This window comes from Acipenser ruthenus, chromosome 14, assembly GCF_902713425.1.
Source record: "Acipenser ruthenus chromosome 14, fAciRut3.2 maternal haplotype, whole genome shotgun sequence".
Lineage (NCBI taxonomy): Eukaryota > Metazoa > Chordata > Actinopteri > Acipenseriformes > Acipenseridae > Acipenser > Acipenser ruthenus.
In genome coordinates this window covers 5,623,469-5,643,381 of record NC_081202.1, presented here as the reverse complement: position 1 = coordinate 5,643,381, position 19,913 = coordinate 5,623,469, and the positions used below count along the sequence as shown (strand labels likewise).

At 37.1% G+C, this 19,913-nt stretch overlaps 1 protein-coding gene across 2 annotated transcripts in view; it reads right to left on the bottom strand.

Annotated features, from left to right (window-relative positions):
- Positions 1–5,736, bottom strand: part of LOC117419941 (synaptotagmin-1) — a 197,848-nt gene extending 192,112 nt beyond the window's left edge. For both annotated transcript variants that reach the window (XM_058985648.1, XM_058985652.1), the window contains exon 1: positions 5,473–5,736. The gene's annotated coding sequence lies outside the window, so the exon portion shown is untranslated. The remainder of the gene's footprint in view (positions 1–5,472) is intronic.
- Between the last annotated feature and the right edge of the window lie 14,177 nt (positions 5,737–19,913).

The following is a 19,913-nucleotide window of genomic DNA, read 5'->3' as shown; positions in this document are numbered from 1 at the left end:
CAAAAAATAGCTACAGCTTATTCATTGCCAATAAACAATGTGTGGTGACACTTAAATCGAATAGAATTGCCTGTAGGAGAAAATGTCACACAGAAACTATCGCAGAGTTGAATCTTTATTATTCTTTTTGATAAAAAATATATATGCTGGTGTGAGCACCAGTTATTCAGGTGCATGAAATTGCCAGAAGGCCCAGTCATTGGCTTGGCCCTGTTAACGCAGGATATTAAAAGGGGCTTGGAAAAACTAATTTCCGGTTTGAGATGTTAGGTTTATATTACAAAATGGTAACTGATGTGAAATTGCTTAACTTTTTTTATGTTATCTTGATGATATTTACTTTCGGTACAAGAAATGAAAAAATATATTATGGTGTGGAATTGTTGATGTCTGATAATTGTCTGTAATCGCTCCACCTTTTGTACTGCTACTTTCTTGCTCTTCGTATCATTGCTCTCTGCGGGAGAACAGTTCATTAAGAACGGCTAGCAATTCTTCCGTGTTTCAGTGCCACAGACCTCACCACAATGAGTATGAGATGAATCAAATCCAATACATTACCGGACTCCAGTAAAAGGCAATGGAATGCTGATGTACTCAGAGGTCATGCATATAAGCAGCCACAGTACAATGTAATGGGTCTTTGATGGAACAGTACAACAGTATCATGGTATCATACCGCTACCCATGTTCTTGTGTATCAGGACCACTGCAATATATATTTTAAAACACATTATCCTTGCCATTACTACTAAAATTGTCTTGAACCCTACCTGCTTTACATGTTGCACAGTAGCACTTGAACATAAGTGGACAATACGAGGGAACCATGTATAAATAAATACATTCACAGAACTTGTATCATATTTGGAACAGACTAAAAACCTCCATTGAGTACTTGTTAGATTAATTAAGGGCAAATGTGCTGCTAATGAGGTAGCAAGCCCAAATAGACAATCCCTTCAAAGATCTGTCCCATTGTTGAGTGGCCCATTCATGCAGCAACACAGACAGCACATTAGCACTAGCCTCTAGCTGTTCTTATCCTCTCTTCCAGAGAGCCATTAATACAGGGGTGCAGCTGTTCATCCTTTTAAATACTCCACTACTGCAGGAGTGTCAGAGAGACCAGCCTGGTCTTGCAATTTTTGTACAGGGGTTTCAGTTCAAAGGTAACTGGTTATCAATTGCCAGCACCCCAGACAGTGTTTGTGAACAAATCCTGTCTGCTGTATTCCCCCCTATGAGGTCTATATCATTTCCAATGAGAACAGTGGCATCCAGTATTGCCACTGTTAATATCATTTCAGTGTAATGAGAGATGTCCAGAGTCATATTAATTGACAAAGGCTGCCTTTAACTGGGCACAGAAAAGTCACCTCAGGCTTCTATTGAAAGTAATATTTCACAGATTTTTTGAATAATTTGGGTCTTATCTATTGTACACCAGGTTTTAATGACAGATCTCCTTGGCTTCTGATAAGACAACTTACACCCATTGTTTTCATTAAAAAACAAAGAAAAAAAACGAGTAAATCTCAAGGCAGGAATAATTATAATACTTTACAGCAGTGTCAGAACAGCAGTTGATACCATCCTTTTCCTTAGCTGAGGCTAATGAATAAATTAGACTTTAAATACCTTTTTCAGAATCTTTTCAGAGGGAAGAAAAAAAAACACACAGAGCGGATGCTAGTTAATGCCTGATTGTTCAGATGAAGCTACTGCAGATATTAAACACTGTATCCCGGTTTATGCTTGAACCCTTTTTCTCGTCTAGCCCTTAATATGGCATGGCATAATACCTTAGGGACTGGCACTTTCGAAAATCAATTTTTTACATCAAACATTTCTGATGCATCTAGACAGAATCAGTTGCATGCACACTGAATGCATCAGTGAAACATGAATAATGAGCTGCTTTTAGAACAGAATGTTTTCTTAGCCTTGGCAAAATGTGCACAGTAATAATTCTGCATGCTATCTTACTGTATTTTGTGGCTGTTTTTCAGAACAGCAGGAAATTAGAATGACACAGTTTAAAAGGGAGTTTAGTTATTGGTTCAGTTATTGGTTTTTTTTTTCTCGTGGAACGTTAAATAGCGAGGCCGCTAAATGTCAACAAGATGTGAGGGGATGCTACTCCCGTTGTCGCTAGTCGACTTGCATCTTGGATATTTTTTTATTTCCTTGGGGTTGTCGCCCAAAATAATGTATTCCCATCATGCTACACGATCTGTTTCTGCATTTATTGATGCGTTTGGGGCTCTGCTTTCAGGGACATAAACAGTCCAGGTTTTTCATCATATATATATATATATATATATATATATATATATATATATATATAAATAAAAAATCTACATTTGTTTCCAGATAACATAAAACCGCATTGCTCACAGCTTCTGAGACTTTGGGCAAGCTGAATGCTAAGGTACTTCTTATTAATAAGATTTGGGAAATATAACAACAGTATCGACACAAATTATGGAAACAATAAATTATTTAAAGAAAGAGTAGGAGTGGGGATTTTATTGCCCATTTTTCTTCACTTTAGACCCCCTACTTACTAAACATCTTCATATCTCTGAATAGATCATCCTAAATGTTCTCCTTTTTCTAGGAAAGCATTAAAACTGGGATGGGGAGTTTGTTGCCAGATAACCAGACTACTTGCTCATTAAATATCTTATTATCCCTGACTAGATAATAGTCTCCTCTTTAAAGATATGCAAAAGATTTAATGAGCTGTCTGTACCACAATTACAGTGGCAGACACGATCGTGTATTTATAACCTCCTACTGCTGTAAGTACCTAGATAATGGCCATTTGCCTCATAGTGGCAAGCAGGTTTAGAGGAGGACGTTTAGTATTGTAAATAAGTCTTCATGGAATATTAATAGAAGATATAGCAAATAGACCCTTATGGATTTTATTCTAGTGTAACATAATTATGAGACACTGCTAACAACACCATATGGAAACGGGTGAAAATAAAATGGAAATGAACGCAAGATGCACAGATCTCAAAGGCTCAGGATTTCCTGTACAGTGTTTAAACTAAACGTCAGAAGATTAAAATCCTGCCATCCTTTTATCTATATTAGTCCCCTAGCATTGATGAATTGTCCCTCTTTTTAACATCACTAACCAATAACAAAGTGGTGCAGGTTTTTGAGCGGCATGCTGACGGCATTAAGATCTGATCCTTTCTAGATCATTAAAATGACCCAGATGATGTGATAGCACACCTGGTAATTTACAGTGACATCCAATTTGGAAAGCAGAACAGACCCAATGAATGGGAGACCAAAAATGATTTGCCTTGACAGATGGAAAATGCTGTTTTTAAAAAAGAATAATAAGCCAGCCATGATTTTGAATTAGGGCAGAGAGAAACCTGATCCTGATTGACTCAGATTAAACACAGGGCTTGGCTTTCAGATAGATCAGAGCACAAATAAATAAATTTAAAAAAAAAGTCAGCAGTGAGCATGTCTGTGTGTGTGTCCATTATAGCAGAAATGACCTTGGAACATTAACTAGGTCCTGCTGTGTGAACATAAAGATAGACCACCTTTTTATTTATTTTTTTCACAAGATATATTTGTCAAAAGACGTCAAAGATATATTTTATGAAAAAATACATTTTAAAAAAATGTAGGGGATGACTGACCAGATCTAAATAGTAATAACAACAAATTTAATTTGAATAGCAACTTTAATGAAATATATAATCTCAATATCATAACTATAAATATACAGCAAATTAGAGCATCAGCCCTACAATCCAATATAAAAAAGACTATAGTACACTGCAACATAATGCATGAACACAAAACAGATGCTCCATAGAGTATACAACATATTTCCCCATGCAAATCACAGTATTTCAATGCACCCATATCTCATTGTATCTACAACACCAACATCGTACCTTGACCTGAAGTTGAGTTCCATGCAGCAATTATAGTAACTAATTCCCAGTGTATCAACCAGTAACAAATTGTGCACTTTTATTCATCTAATAATAAAATGCTGTAGACCAGTGGTCTCTCTTCATACTCGCAAATGGATATTGAGTAAGGAATACAAAACATCCCTCTTGACAATTGAAGGAAATTATTCATTTGGAAGCTAACATCTGTTTGATCACGGTGGCCAAGCGCATGTTTTGTCTTGTTTTTTCGCTGATTTAGGACTCCACTTGGAAAGAGTGCCAGCAACATTTACCTGGGGAGATCCCTCTATTGCCTCCGATCTGACAGCAGTCACTGGACTGACTCCGATGAATAATGGTAGAAGGCAGTATGTATCAATGCTGATTGAAGTACAGATTGCAAAGACTATTCTTTTTGGAGCTCTGTGTATTGTACACCGTTCGACAGAAATACTGATGGACGGACAGACAGACTGTTGCTAATTACAAGCCAGTCTGTGCGATACATAAAGCAGATATGCTGAAGTTTAATTTCTGACTGAATTTTGTGTAGCTAAATTCCATTTGAAGCCACTTCGTTATATATATATCTGACAAGTGCACATAACTTGTTTAATCCTGGTTAACTTTATTTATCCAGTCACCTACAGTAGCTAGCAACTAGAGCTTTAAAAAGGCTGATCTCTACTGACTGTTTGCTGCCGGATTTTTGTTGTAGCTGCACGTGTAGATGGAAAAACGTGGTATTCTCATGATGATACTGTCAATTTCAAAGACATCTTCATTGTTTTGAAACTATTAGCATACTGTACATACGGGTATTATGTTGTGTTGCTCCACATTGCAAAGAGGCATGCATACTATAGTAATGTTTTAATATCAAAACCAGTATACAGCATATTTACAATGTTAATGTAGCAACCTTGAATGCTTGTTTCTTTATCTGTAATCCATCTCTATCTACATCTGTATCTATTTAAGTGTGTTTCGATACCAGATTTTAAACCGCTATAGAAGAAAAAGTGGGTGATTTTCAGTTAACACTGGTGGCAATTAGAAAATCAATAGTTCTTCCAATCTGAGCAAGTCAAGTGAAAGATAAACCCATCGTGTCTGAAAGCTGAGAAACAACCTTTGCTGCTTTTATCTGATGGCATGGACCAAAGGATTAGTTTCCTCAGCTGCCGTCTGCCACTTCCCTAAGCACTTCCCACGCACTGTGCTTTATTTGAATAAACATCAGGCAACAAGAGTACAGCATATACCACACTCCTATTATATGGATTCACCTGGACACAGTCCATTGTGGTAAACGGAATAATCTACAAATCCACCCACACACACCCCTTTTAAATGAATGTATAAATTAATAAATAAATAGACACACACACAAAGACAGATCGGGAGAAGCACTTCATCCCTAAGCATTGGGATCACAAGCACCCATTCTACACAATACAGTTCTGTACACTTCAGTATCAGCAGCAGTATTCTAGGTGGCACCTCAGATTCAGTAAGAACAGTGCCTTACCTGGTAATGCTGTCCTTCTGGGTATTGGTTGTCTTTTAAGGAAAGCTCATCTGGAAACATTAAAAAGAATGAGGTGTTTTGTGAATGAAAGCCTTGCTGCTTTTTTCTTCTCCGGTCTGGCTTGCAGAAGCCTTCAAATATGCTGCTGTGATAGCCCCTGTTAAATAAAAGACACAGGCTTCATCTGAAGCTGGGAAGAGGGAGTGAGATACTAGACTGTTTAACAGAGCATCATCACAATGCAGCTTCTTCGGAATCCCTCCAGTGAGAAAGGGCCTGCATCACTGAGCTCTTGCCTTTGATTGGCGGAAAGGAAAGGGAGCTGCCTGGAATATCAAGTCTGGCAACAGTAAACTAGGATGACCCTTTCATCTTGCATTAGCACCCCTTACGTTGTGTACTAAGGATCCCAGCGAATGACAATCAAGGACATCAAATAAACAATTTTCCTCGGGGGGGATCCACATAGCAACCCCCTTCCCTACACACAGACACACAGAAACAGAACACATTGAGATTTTATTAGTGTATGCACATGAATAGGGGCTGCTGTGGCATGATTTCCCTTGGGAGGATAGGACCATCAATAATGAAAAACACAACAAAACACTAACACACACACAAAGTTGAACCCAAATCAGATTTTTAAAAGCCAGAATTTCTTATCAAAAATGTATATTTAGTTATGTTTTGTTTTTTTTCAACATGGAATAATGGAAAGGCCATGCTAAATTAAAGTGTTTGCCTCCCTGTCAGAGTGCAGAAAATATTTTCAGTAAGCCACTCTGTGGTGCAAGTGGCTGGCTGTACTCAATATCTAAATTCTGGGTGGGTTAAGCCTAATACATATAATCTCTGCTGGTACACTTGTATGCATTTTTCTAGTTAATTTCCAGAAACTTTGATTTGCTTCCTAACATAGACTGGCTATTAACTTAGCACAGGGTAAAAATAGGAGTATTTAGAAAAATGCAATACATGTTATAGTATTATAGTGATAATGATATTGCTTCTGATCACTTTCCTTGTTTAAATAATTAGCAGGTTGATTGACAATATTACAAAATCAGTTCTCATAAGAGGGCTAAGAAGCAAATGTGAATAATTGCAGAAGTACAAATATTTTAGTGATACCTTAATAATTGGTAAACCCCTGACCCATCTGTGTAGTTTATTTCATGTATTAATTTTCACACCATGGCAAATGTATTCATACAAATTTAAACCTGTTCCCTAGATTGAAAGGTTCTCCATTCGTAACACAATGGGGCATCATCAGTATCTCTATTGTGTCAAACAGTTTACAGTTTCTCATACAACACAGCATACTGACTGCATGGCCCCTCGTCATTTATTAATGATTTCATAAACAGGGTGGACCAGAGTGATTCAATATACTGTACAGCACTACCCCTTATATCCAAAGTGCTTGGAAAAAGTTTGTAAAAATGAGTGCTTGGATAAAGGGGAGCTTATGCCCCCCATAATACTGCTAATATTAGTTCAGATAAAAGGGTAGGTCAGATAAAGTGGGTTTAGCTTTATTTGTATCATTTAAAAGAAATTCAATCTTTTCAGTCAGGAAGATACTGTATATACTCTATGCTACAGTACTACCCTTTCTTAAGATGTTTCATATATATGTACTGTACTCTTATGTATATACATATGATACATACATAAATACATACTACAGTATGTGATCCTACGATATCTATTGCTAACTGAGTGAATACAAAAAAAGCTCCATGTGGTCAGTTGCACAAGGTGTTGCAGTTTAGTCTCACTGCCAGAGTTAGCACTGGCAAAGAAATAAAACATCTTAATGGACTGTCAAGTAATAAATATGTCTTGTAAAAGTTTAACATATAAGCTGAAGTAGAAAGGAACTACTGCTCCTGTTAAATCCTTAAACAAAGCACTAGGGTATACCAAAGGTGGTGTGTCTACAACGACTGAAATACCCTAAATGAAAATGGTACATGCCAGTGCCACCCAATAAAAGGCTTTTTTTTTTTTATCTCGTTAACATCTTTTGAGGAATATACCATTTTTTAGGGATGTTTCCCTCATCTGCCTCCTTGTTGATGTGACAATACATTATTCATGAAGGAATTTAGTTTAGAGAAATGACTTGCCGATTCCCAATGGGCACTTACGCGTTAGAAATTGATAATCATAGTAAGTGATAAGGAATGACAAAATATGTTTCCATTAGCGAGTATAATGAGTGTTTTTCTAATGATTTTCTGGGTTACAAAGTATTGATCATACCAGAGTCACATTTCTTTGCAAAGCATTCAAGGAATTATGAGGTGTTGATTGAAGAGAAGCTTGCTACCTACTCTACAGTATATAGGAGCCCACCAGTCTCTATGGAGCAAGTGTGCTTTATGGAGGAGAAAAGACGTTACAGAATATAGGTAACACATTTATGGTAATAATATATATTTTTTTGTATTGTTTATTTTTACTCCTGTTTTTTCTCCCCAATTTTACAATGCCCAATTATATCCCCTCTCCGCAACAATTGCCCACTCTAGGACCCTGATGTTTAAAGTTTTTGTTGCAATACTGTACTTACCGGATTCCTTATGAGGTGCCATATATGCTGCTTGAAGGGGTTTGATATCTTGACACATGACACTTTAGTTCTGTGCTACTGTTTCAAGCACTTAAATGATAACTCAGAATGACATGTGCTTCTCACCCATCATGCCATGATGGGTCTTGGTCTTGCTAGTGACCTTTAATATCAATACCTGTATGGGTAAGGTTTGTCACAGCCACTGGTTTGCTAGTCTCCTTAGTGCCTAATCTTATCTGAATTTTGTTTCTATACCTCTAATGAACAGAACTGCCTGCTGCCAAGAGAACTTCAGGTAATCTGCCTCCATGCAGGTGATTTGTCTATTTCTACTGACATTTTTAGATTGCTGGCTTGACTTTTTACATTTTTTTCAGTGCCTTTGGTTGTTTGTTCATGAAAGCTGCTATAGAAATCAAAATTGATATGTACTGCATTGCATCACTCTTTGTCATAGATGGAGTCTGGCATCCAATCCATTTGATGGAACTTAGATGGCAGCAGTTCACACATGAACAATTATTGTTGTGCATGCAGTGCCCATAACACTGTCAGAAACTATGGGAAAGAAAAGTGGCTAGATTTAGTCCCTATTGCTATTGAGCTTTCACTCTTTTTGTGGCTTGATTTAATTTATTATTTAGCCATTGTTATACATTGCTCACTATTTCCAGGCAATTAATTCACAATTAGGGCTTCTGATTTTTGTTTTTAACCAATAAAAACAATAAAACACCTTGATACAAATACAATTGAATTGGTGTATAGCCAATAAACACCGGAAAAGCACTGCAATGGTTACTCCAACTTTCCCATTTAAAAAACAAAACAAAACAAAAAAAAAACACTAAAACACTACCAGTGCAGTTAGGCAATGTCCCTTCTTCCTGACTTGTATCTATCATTGATTCAATCTGAATACTTTAACCCCACCCTATTGAGTGGCAGCAAACTACATTTCTACTGGCGATTTGCTTTCTAGATTTAAAATGAAATTACAATTAACAGAGACTTGTTCACAGGATTTAAAGCTATATTACAGTTATATATGGAGGATTTAAAATAAAACTGAAAAGTGTGGCGAAATATAAAACATGCCTAGACACACAAAAACCCCAGAAGAATGTACCCGTCACCATAAGGATTTTGTTGAGGAAGACAACAAAAGAAAGAAGCTACAACTTAAAGGGTATATAAAGACCTTTTTAATGTATTATGTTACATGTTCCCATGTGTTGCTACAACTGTTTAAGTAAGGTGTGTGTATTGTTTTAATTGTTTTTATTTTTTTACATTTTGACCACTTTTTTTACATTTTTAAATTGCATTCCCTGCCTCATGATGGCTTCACATGTACCTGCATGGAACTACATTTCCTATCATCCTCTTTCTCACTGGTAAATCCATCTCAGTTACATATGTGAGCAGGACGACGATTAAGAAACATTTTCATTAAACATGTATTTACAATATTGAATTATAACACATTAACATTATTACAACTTATTACATTTCAGTAGCTACATCATTCCGTAATACATAAATATTCTATTCACAGATACCAGCTTTGAGAAAAAAGTCAGTTTGAATGAGGTTTGCCATTGTTTTCTCTGAGTAAAATAACCAGATTAAGCATAAAGTAGCTTTTCGCAGGCTGTAGAACGGAAGGAGACAACAAGCTTGATTCAAGTTCAATTGCTTTAATTACTCAGAGACCACTGCCCTGTCTGCTTCACTGCAATCCTGGAACAGTAACCAGCTTTCAGAACACACACACACAAACACAAATGGCGGCACAGCGCCCTCTTATAACGTCACTCCGCCCCTTTATTCTAATTGGTTACCGGAGCTTACACACATCCCATTGGTCCTCAGCCGCACACCAGGACCAATGGGCACAGACAAACAGAAAGCACCACACGCGCAGGCTACATTTACACATAGACGCAGACAGTCGACCAGCAACTGCAGAGAATACAGAGGGGGAAAGGAAGACAATACAACGGAAATTACAGTACAGAAGACACAATTACATAGATGCACAGATTGCTACTATATATATGTCAACTATATATACTGTATGTCAACTTCTCATTCTACTTCATAGCAGTTTTACAGAGAATAAAGCCCATCAAGGTCAAGTGGTTGGGTCAGAGTCAGATACTTAGTTTGTGGCTCAGCTGGGATTTGAACCCAAGATCTCCTATCTTAAATACTGATTACAGATGTGCATTATGTACTCCTGAATTTGTCTTCACTTACTTAAAAATCACGTCTTTCTATAGAGATGAAGTGTGGCATTTAATCCACAATTAACGAGACAAGAGTTTAATTAATGATATCAGTATTTTTTCTGTCTATTCTCAATCATTTTCAAAGGAGTTTTTGATATACAGTCAATTTTCAATATGAACCAGCAAAAAAACGTTGTATTATCAGGACTGGATGGTTGCAGATTGCAGATAGCTGACCAGCTGTGGCCGTTTCTCGGCAGAGCATCTCACTGCAATAATTTGCAAATGAAGGTATACAAATGCATGATGGAGTTCTTAATGCAATTTAAGTGCTATCTAAGTATATTGTTTGCTGTTAACATGCCTAAGATGCCTTTTACTGTAGTACCCAAGATTATTATTTTTTTAAGAGTGTCCTCGTTCTTTAAAATCTCGCAATAATGAGTCTCACAGGACCTAGGTAGAGGAGCCTCAATATACCATACTGCTTGAATTGCACCTATTTATAATGCATCAGATCAGCAGTGCACCAGCTTCTTACAGATGTAATGTTAAAATGTGTTTGCCTCCTTTCCAGCTGGTTGCGTAATTACACAAATAAAATAATATGGAGCATTAATTCCAACACAGAATTACACAGTCCAGTCGATAATAATGCCTATGGGCAGCTACTAATTAAAATTAAATTATTATTATTATTATTATTATTATTATTATTATTATTATTATTATTATTATTTTACATTCAGCATTTTAATAATTTAGGAAGATACATATTTTTTTTAAATATTATATACAGTGCATAGTTTGCATTTTAGACAATGCAATGCTGTACGGTAAACGCACAGCTAAGGGCACTATACAGTAAAGTATATTTGTACACAAAACACAGGGTTGAACATATGCTAACTGAATAAGAAATTCAGTACTACGAATACATACATATTATCAGTTGAAAAAGTACTGTATGATGTTCACAAATCTGTATGGCATGCTTTCGAGAAGAACTTTTATAATTTATTGATAGAGAGAGATGGAGAGGTGAGGGGGGAGCAAGTCTTTTTCCATTCGGAAACGCATGTGCTGCTTTGTGGACACACATCGTGCACCCTAATCTGTTCTCACTTCACCTGCCCAAAATCAGCAGGCAGCTTGGTGCTGGGCTGAATGACAGGGGGGTTTCCAATCAGCATTTAAAAATAAATCAATACACTCCAACATGAGTCACCTTGTGACACAGGGAGATAGAACCTCTGGCACAGATGACTGGCTTTCTCAGGGGAACAGATGCATTGCTGGCATGCTGGGCTGCAGTCATTGCTGTAGTTAATTGAATATGCCAACAGAGGAGAATAGCATCTTAATATTTTATGAGTTCTTAAGTGTATCACTATAAAATGTGTGCTGTGCCCCATTGTGTAATCAAAATGGATGTGCATCACAACAAATCAATTACAGTACCTATGTGAAATAATTTGATAGTCTTTCCATCTGTTTTTTTTTTCAGATTGATTCCAGTTCTTACCACAATAAGGCAGCCTCAAGACGCAAGCGCTTTTTTAAGTAAATGAGTGAATTAAAAACACATTAGATTTGGTGTACTTAGCTAATTATGTCCCTATTGCAAGCCATAACAATCAGTAAACTTACCATGATGAAAAAACAGTATTTTATTTCGATAACAGCAGAAACAAGTTAGTTATGACAGAATTATTAAACCAAAGGACTAACAGTACCGATATTTCTTTAGACCAGGTATTGAACATTTACTTAAAGGGTTTTCTAAAATGGACATGGACTGTATAGAGAGCTTTCCTTGATTATCTTAGTTATGTTCTATATATTCTACAATAATTATTTAATTATGTTTTACATTCACTGGATAAATAGGTTATTTGATTAGTGGAAACTAATCAGTGAATCTCAACAAATACAGTATGTGTTTGTTTTGTAGCTCATCTTCTCCAGGAATGTAAGTGAGTGTGGCTTTGTGTCCCGGGCAAGGCTGGTCTGCGCCCTTTGAAACATTACACACAGACACAGAACTGCAAGTTAAGCGCTTTTTGCACACATTATAAACAACAAATCAAAACAAACAAAATACAGGAACAAAATAAAGGTTTGGACAAAACACTGAACCCCAAAGCAAAACGCCTCAAATTAAACACACCCAAAACACTAAACCCCAAAACAAAACTCCTCAAAACAAAACTCCTCTCTTCTGTCCACTGCACTCTCTTCTCTCTCCTACACACTCTCACAAACAAACATTTCTCCCTTCCTTTTATACCAGGTGGCCAGGGGATGGTTTTCAATGAACCATTCAGTCAATCACCACCTGGCCACATTCCACACTTTTCCACTCACACACAATGAAACAATGAACGAAACAACTACACAATCATTCAAACAATCCAAATCATGTGGCTGTGCAAACAGGGGCCATCTTGGTTTCAGGCTGCCTCTTCACCAAGATGGCCCCCAGCCACTGACCTCTCACTCACTCACACATGTGCTCTCCCACACACCCGCGCACCCCCATGAGTACAGCCTATGCTCTACCACAGTGAGACTATTTTGTTTCTACTCAGAAACTCTTCATGACTGATTGTGGGGTAGTGAGGATGCACATCATGTTTCAGCACACAATGGAGCACGTACGGGCTTCAGGGCACAGCATTGTTAGCGACCTAATCCAGTTAAGGCATATTATTTGTATATATATATATATATATATATATATATATATATATATATATACATATATACACGTATATACATTTTTGGTGAATTTGATCCAGGGTGACTCATTTATTGCTTTTACCCAACCAAGCTCATCCCACAGATCACAGCTATGGAGAGATAAGTGCAGATGGAGGCTCCTGGGGATGCATGATTATGTTTTCTTCTGACATTTTAATAAATGTTTTAGCCCACAGTCGACAGCGATTATTTTCGTTCTTTAAAATGTCATATATTAGTAATGCACTGTATCACTTATGATGACTCCTACAAGGGTTAATATAGCCCTAGCTATCCTGCCTAAAACTCTACTAATAAATGACACATAACCCCCAAGAAGCTGTCTGCATTATTTATATCATTCCACATGCATCAACCCATAGGGCATGGACGGCTTCACACACTATATTGATGATGATTTGTGGAAGAGGACCATCAACCCCAAAACAATTGAGTGTCTGGACAACCAAACCCTCTAGCAAACGGGTGTTAAATCCCTTCAACTTGTCCATGGGACCCTGACAATGATCAGTTGAGATTGTAACATCAACCAAGTCAGTGTTACTTACTGTGGATAAGAAATACATTTTAGTGTAGCATATAAGCAAATGCTCAAATACTATTTTTATTCCTATATTATTGCACAGACCAAAACATAATGTGCTGTATCCTGATCACAGCGCAAATGCGAGTGCAAGTGCAAACGGTGCTTGGAGACTCCCACTGCACTGAAATGGTGCCGTTATATAGTGCCTGCCCCATCGCCACATGTCAACAAAAATTTCAGGGTGTGGTATCCTTAACATATTAGCTGAAGCGATTCTGATGACAGCGCAATGGGGTCCCAAAAAAACAATTGAGCACTACGTTAAGACCTGCTGAAAACAAGTTTATTTAGTGGCACAATCAGGAACTTAAGAATTTAACACACTATGAAAAGCAAAGTAGTCCAAAGTAGCAACTGCGTGCGCTTGGACTGACATAGAAAGAGGAAATCAAAGAAAGAAAAGTAAAAAAAGAAAAAAGAACCTATGACAAAAAATGACAAAACGTAGAAATTAACAATATTATTCGTAAATTAATAATAAACAAATATATGAATTTTTAAAAAATCCTATTTTGCAGATACAATGGAGTACTACATTTATTTTCATGAGGACTATAGCAATTTATTTTCATGGCAATTATTACAAGTGAAAATATTTACCATTATGTACAGTATATGGAGAGCAGCCACTTCTGTATCTGTATGAGTGTTGCAGGTGTAAACCATGGCGAAAACCAGCAACATTTCGTATGCCTGCATTGACTCTCCATATCATTTTTTTGCCTAACTCTCTATATACCACAATGCTTTGCGTGTAGTGAGACGGAAATCTCCACTGAAAATCAGCAGAGTCGAATATCTTGTTAAATAGAATATCTTTTGAAACACCCTTCTAAATATTATTGGCTGAAGCAGTTTTGAGTGAGGCTGGATTTTCGTTGATTAAAATATTAGTGTGTGCTCCCATTGGCTAGAAAAGTTGCAGTGTTTTCGGCATAGTGCGAGATTGACAGTTGGAAAGTTTGTCTGGTTGTCGGGAAGTTTGTCTGGTTGATTGGAAATTTGCAGGCCCGTACAGCCTTTCGTATTAATGAATTGACAAATTAATTAATGAATTATTAGATGCATTAACAAATAAGTTTATGAATTACTGTATGAATTGACAAAATTATGGACGAATTGCTGGACAAATTGACCAATTCACGAATTGACAAACAAACTGACAAACAAATTGACAAACTAACGGCCAGATAGTTTTGGCAAAAATGGCGCTCCATACTAATGTCTTCATTGTTCAAATAAATAAACAAATTCATTAATTTAATCACATACCTTGGGATCTGTCAGCTAACATTGATTTACAGTCAAGCCTTTATTAAACACCTGACCAGCTCCCCATGGACATATACCTTTCCCAAGTTAAACCGCTTGTAAAATAAAAAAAATACTGAATAAGGACCTCTTGTAGACAGTCCCTTGAGTGGTCATAATTGACAGGCTTGACAGTACTCAACACATTACAATGATTTACAGGGAAACGTATGTAGATCTATGGTGTATTTATTATCCCACAGTGTTGAACCATTTTGTCTGCGGGGGATATAGCAAAGGCAGACGTCCATATTGTTTGTATGCATATATTTAGAAAAGCGCTTGTTCAATTGTCACAAAACATGCTATGGATATTTTTAAAAAGTTATATCATGTATCATAATCTCTGGCATATGGAGGCTACCTAGAGAACCACTTGTCCAATTGTGAACACATTATTGAATATATCACACTCATCTCTGGGTATATGGTACCGCATTTAAAAACATTTCTGTCATTTTAAAACGTCTTCATTTGGGTGTCATTCCCAGTACTGCAGGAAGATGTGGGTCTCTACTAAAGAGCCGTTTGATATTTTAATCTAAAAACTTACCAGCGTGAAGATGCTTTTTAAACAAAGTGTAGTGTCAACCACAATGTGTGTAAAGACATTGACCCCACTGTTTCCAAAGCTGAAATGAGCTAAACTGCATGATGTAAATGTAGCTCCACAATCAATCCACAGTTTAATTGAACAGGGCCCAGGGTGTCTATTGTGCATATAGTAGCAGGTTTGGGAAGTTATAGGGATGAAAATAGATGGACTCACAAACCACTGGAAACCACTGTAATAGCAAACACCTGCCATTGGGGATGGCTGAAGGAAGCATTACATTTGTATCACGAATTTGTGAATAGAGGCTTCAGAGAGGGTGCAATATATTATTAGTGCTGTGTATTTGCCCGGGGGCATACCATCGTTTTCATATCACAATTCAAAAAGCAAATAGAAAAAATCTGCCTGAACTAATGGAATAACTCTTCTATTTTCTCATGAAGCCTCGCATGATCTGAAAAAGCAAAAACAAGGTCAGGCTCTATCCATGTCTTCATTTGGGTCTTGAATGCTAAATGGCTTTGACATGTAACTATTTTCTTTCATCAATGCATGCTGGACCATATTTTACTCTAATCTTTAATTCAAAGGAGAAAATCCCATGTCAATGTTACAAATTGAGAGGGGAAAAAAAAGAGTACTCAGGCATTTTGCCACAGAAGCCTAGGTTTGATTGCAGCTTAGGATGAAATTAGTGGTCTCTTTGTAGTCCCTCATCACACAAAACCCAGCACACCTAATTCAGCACAACTGAGCAGAACTGCTCAAACTCTCTGCTCATTACAAGGTTATAGAGCAATGGCTGAATAGCAGGGTGGATGTTCAGGTCGGGATTCAGAGGCATCAGTGAAGCGCTGTGGGAAAGCTTGCATAGCAACAACACATACAGGGGCTGCTTGGAGCTGGAGCACAAAATGAATACACCCCAACACAAGAATAATATTTCCCTTCCTGGTTATACTTTTGAAGATAATGAATGGCAGGCAAATCTTCTACTTTCCCAATTAATGTACATTAATGACAGTGTAGTGTCAACCAGTTAATATATCTTTAAACTAGAACACAAATATATACAGTACATAATTTAAGTAAGACAATGGAAAAAAATATGGGTCCCCAATGGTTCAACTAGTAAAATAATAATAATAATAACAATATCTTTATTTTTATATAGCGCCTTTCATAGTGGACCACCATCACAAAGCGCTTTACAGAGGTAAACTGTGAACTGTGCATTATATGCAGAGTCACTTACAATAGGACATTGATTTAACATCTCATCCGCAGGATGGAGCACTATTGCTTGGAGTGGAAGGTGAGTATGCAAGCATGTTTTGAATCCTGTTGGTGGCGAGTTGCCAGACACAGCATTGACCTTTGTACCCCTACTGGTCAGATGCTTAACAAATCCAGATGGAGATCTGCCTGGCGGGGTCCTTGACTCCTCCTGATAGAGGGTTGTATCAGTGAGGGGGCATTCAAATTGGGCATTTCAAATTAGGTGGAAAAATAGGGGGGGGGGATAAGCACCTCCTAATGGCTCCTACGCACTACAACACAATCTTAAGGGAGCTCCCTGATCTCTCCTTAGAGCGAGGCTTCTTACGTAATCTGACAAGGCTCTACCTGCACATGCACAAGTCAAGTATTAGCTATCTATTTGTTTAGCATTATATAACCCTCTTTTGTCCCTCTGGTCTGTTGACTGTAATGGTTAGTTCCTTTTCTGACAGTGTATCTATTGTGAGAAGGCAACATGCTTAAACTTATTAAAAATGGTCCCAGTGTTGTTTTCATTAAGATCAAGCTGCTCGCGGGGCCTCTCAATGAAATTATATGCACTGTGACAGCATTGTTTGATTCAGTGAAACTAGCATAGCTGCAATGTAATTAGTGGAATATATATTAGCAAACATAGTTGCATTGCTCTAAAGCTGTTCATCTTCACTACTCACCTTTCTTAGCAGCTTTAATATACTGGAGCCAGCTGCAGTGTAAGCGCCACATTTATGCTTATAGTATGTCTAAGTCTCCCCACAACAACATGCTGTTTCTCTCTTCTTGCACAGTTACAGAATGCCTTTTAGAACAAGCCTGATGGCTGCAGTCCATTTAATCCAATCCAGGAAGCCAGGACCTTGTTCCATCCAGGGTATGAATTACTTGGCTTAATTAGAGACCGGGGTGGACATGTGCTGCACAATTCAATAATTAAGGTCATGGACTGAAAGGGATTGAAAGACCTACAAGTGAGTACCACTGATTTTGACATATGCCTGATTTTGACATATGTGTTACATGTTCCTATGGGTTCCTAAAATGTAAAAAAAAAATTATTAAAACAATACACACCTTACTTAAACAGTTGTAGCAACAGATGGGAACATGTAACACAATCAAATAAAAAGGTCCCTATATACCCTTTAATGCTGGTTGCTGCAACATACAAATTATATTTTATTTGATTAAAATATAAATAGGGGCGTAATGGGCTTGGTCTGTCATTACTGGAGGGAAAACAGAGCAGTGCAACAGACAGCAATATTACTGAATGGTCAATTATAAAATTACATTTTGTTGCTCTGTGCTCAATGCGGTTTTCTCAATTTTGAAAGATCTACTGTATAAAGGTAAAACCCTGTAAGCTAGCAGTATTGTTCAGTGTCACTTTCAAAGGAAGCATTTTCACTGAGTCATTGCCTAGCCCCATAGTTTTGTTAATCAAGGGCAGAACAGTTAAGTGGAGTTTAAGTGGAGTTTAAGTGGAGTTTAAAAGTCATCATTTCTGTCCAGAAAATAAAGCAATGGGGACTCTAATGTATCTCAACATGAACATTTCATAGTGAAAAATGTGACTTAATATCATTAACATATTGTATTTGGACTTAATTGCACAGTATAACAAATCTATTTAAAGCTTGAAAATCATGAAACACACAAAAAAGAAACTAAAGACCATTGACCAAGAGGGGCATATTGGTATGAAGTGCACAGAATGGGTTAAGACAGCAATGTGAAGGGGCAAATACATTTTATGATGGCTGGTATTCGATTCTGTTTGCTGTATTCTGAAAAAGGTTAATTAGTTTGACCTTCAAGTAAGTCAAAGTCTTGCTATGGTTTTCCAGCACAGTTCAAAAGCCACAAGCAGCATAGTCTAGTCTGGATCGATAGACATATTTCACTGGATACAACTGATTTCAAAATTGCTTAATTCATTAAAAAACTCAAAACATTCTGTTAGGTTTTTTTGTATTTTTCAGCTAGACTTCAGTTTCAAACATCCACAGTAAAATATATGGATATATAAATATAGGACTTATTGAATCTTTTTACTACTGCATACAATATACCATTTGGTTACATTTCAAAGTGACAGGGTCCTGTTATGTCAGTTGGACTATTACAATGTAAGTACTAAATTAATTACAGTAAAAACAACATTTTCCATGAAGTATTTCCACATTACTAGCTTAGTAAAGTGCTTATATAACTTTCATCTGTGCCCCTAGGCACATGATCTACACACCATTTACAATGCTGTAAAACCCAACAATCCCATTAACCACCCTTTTCAAGATTTTACAGATTCAGTTTAATTAACCTGTCCTCATAGGCCATTCCCACTGACCCACAGTAAGATTTCTCTGTACCTCTTCATGCATAGTAATGCTGAGACCAAAAACAGGCTCAATATCAAGGTCTTATCATCATCATCATCATTTATTTCTTAGCAGACGCCCTTATCCAGGGCGACTTACAATTGTTACAAGATATCACATTATTTTTACATACAATTCCCCATTTATACAGTTGGGTTTTTACTGGAGCAATCTAGGTAAAGTACCTTGCTCAAGGGTACAACAGCAGCGTCCCCCACTGGGGATTGAACCCACGACCCTCCGGTCAAGAGTCCAGAGCCCTAACCACTACTCCACACTGCTGCCCAAGGTCTTACCAGAGCTTTGCACTGTATGTTGTTTATTTGATTTCGGTCCATGTGATGTTTCACTAAACTGTTTTTCTAAGATGCAATTCACCCTAAATGTGCACCTTTTTATTTGGTCATGCTGCATCGGTAATCAGCCTGAACTATTGTTGTGCATGTATTTCTTGTAATGAACTACCAGACAGGTATGTCCTTAACTTAATATAAAGGTATACTGACTGAGGTTCAAACCATGGCCACCAGGTTCAGAGACCAACTCACTGCAGTGCCCAAAAGAGCTTAGCTCCATTTACAGAGCAGACAGATGTCAACTTCCTGTTTTCTTCAACTGTTTTTTTTTTAAAATTTTTTAATGTTATTATTTATTGATATTGTTGTTATTACAATTATGCATTGTTATTTTGTAAATTTTACAATTTCTTGCTACTGCAGACTTCTTTCTGTTAACTGAGATA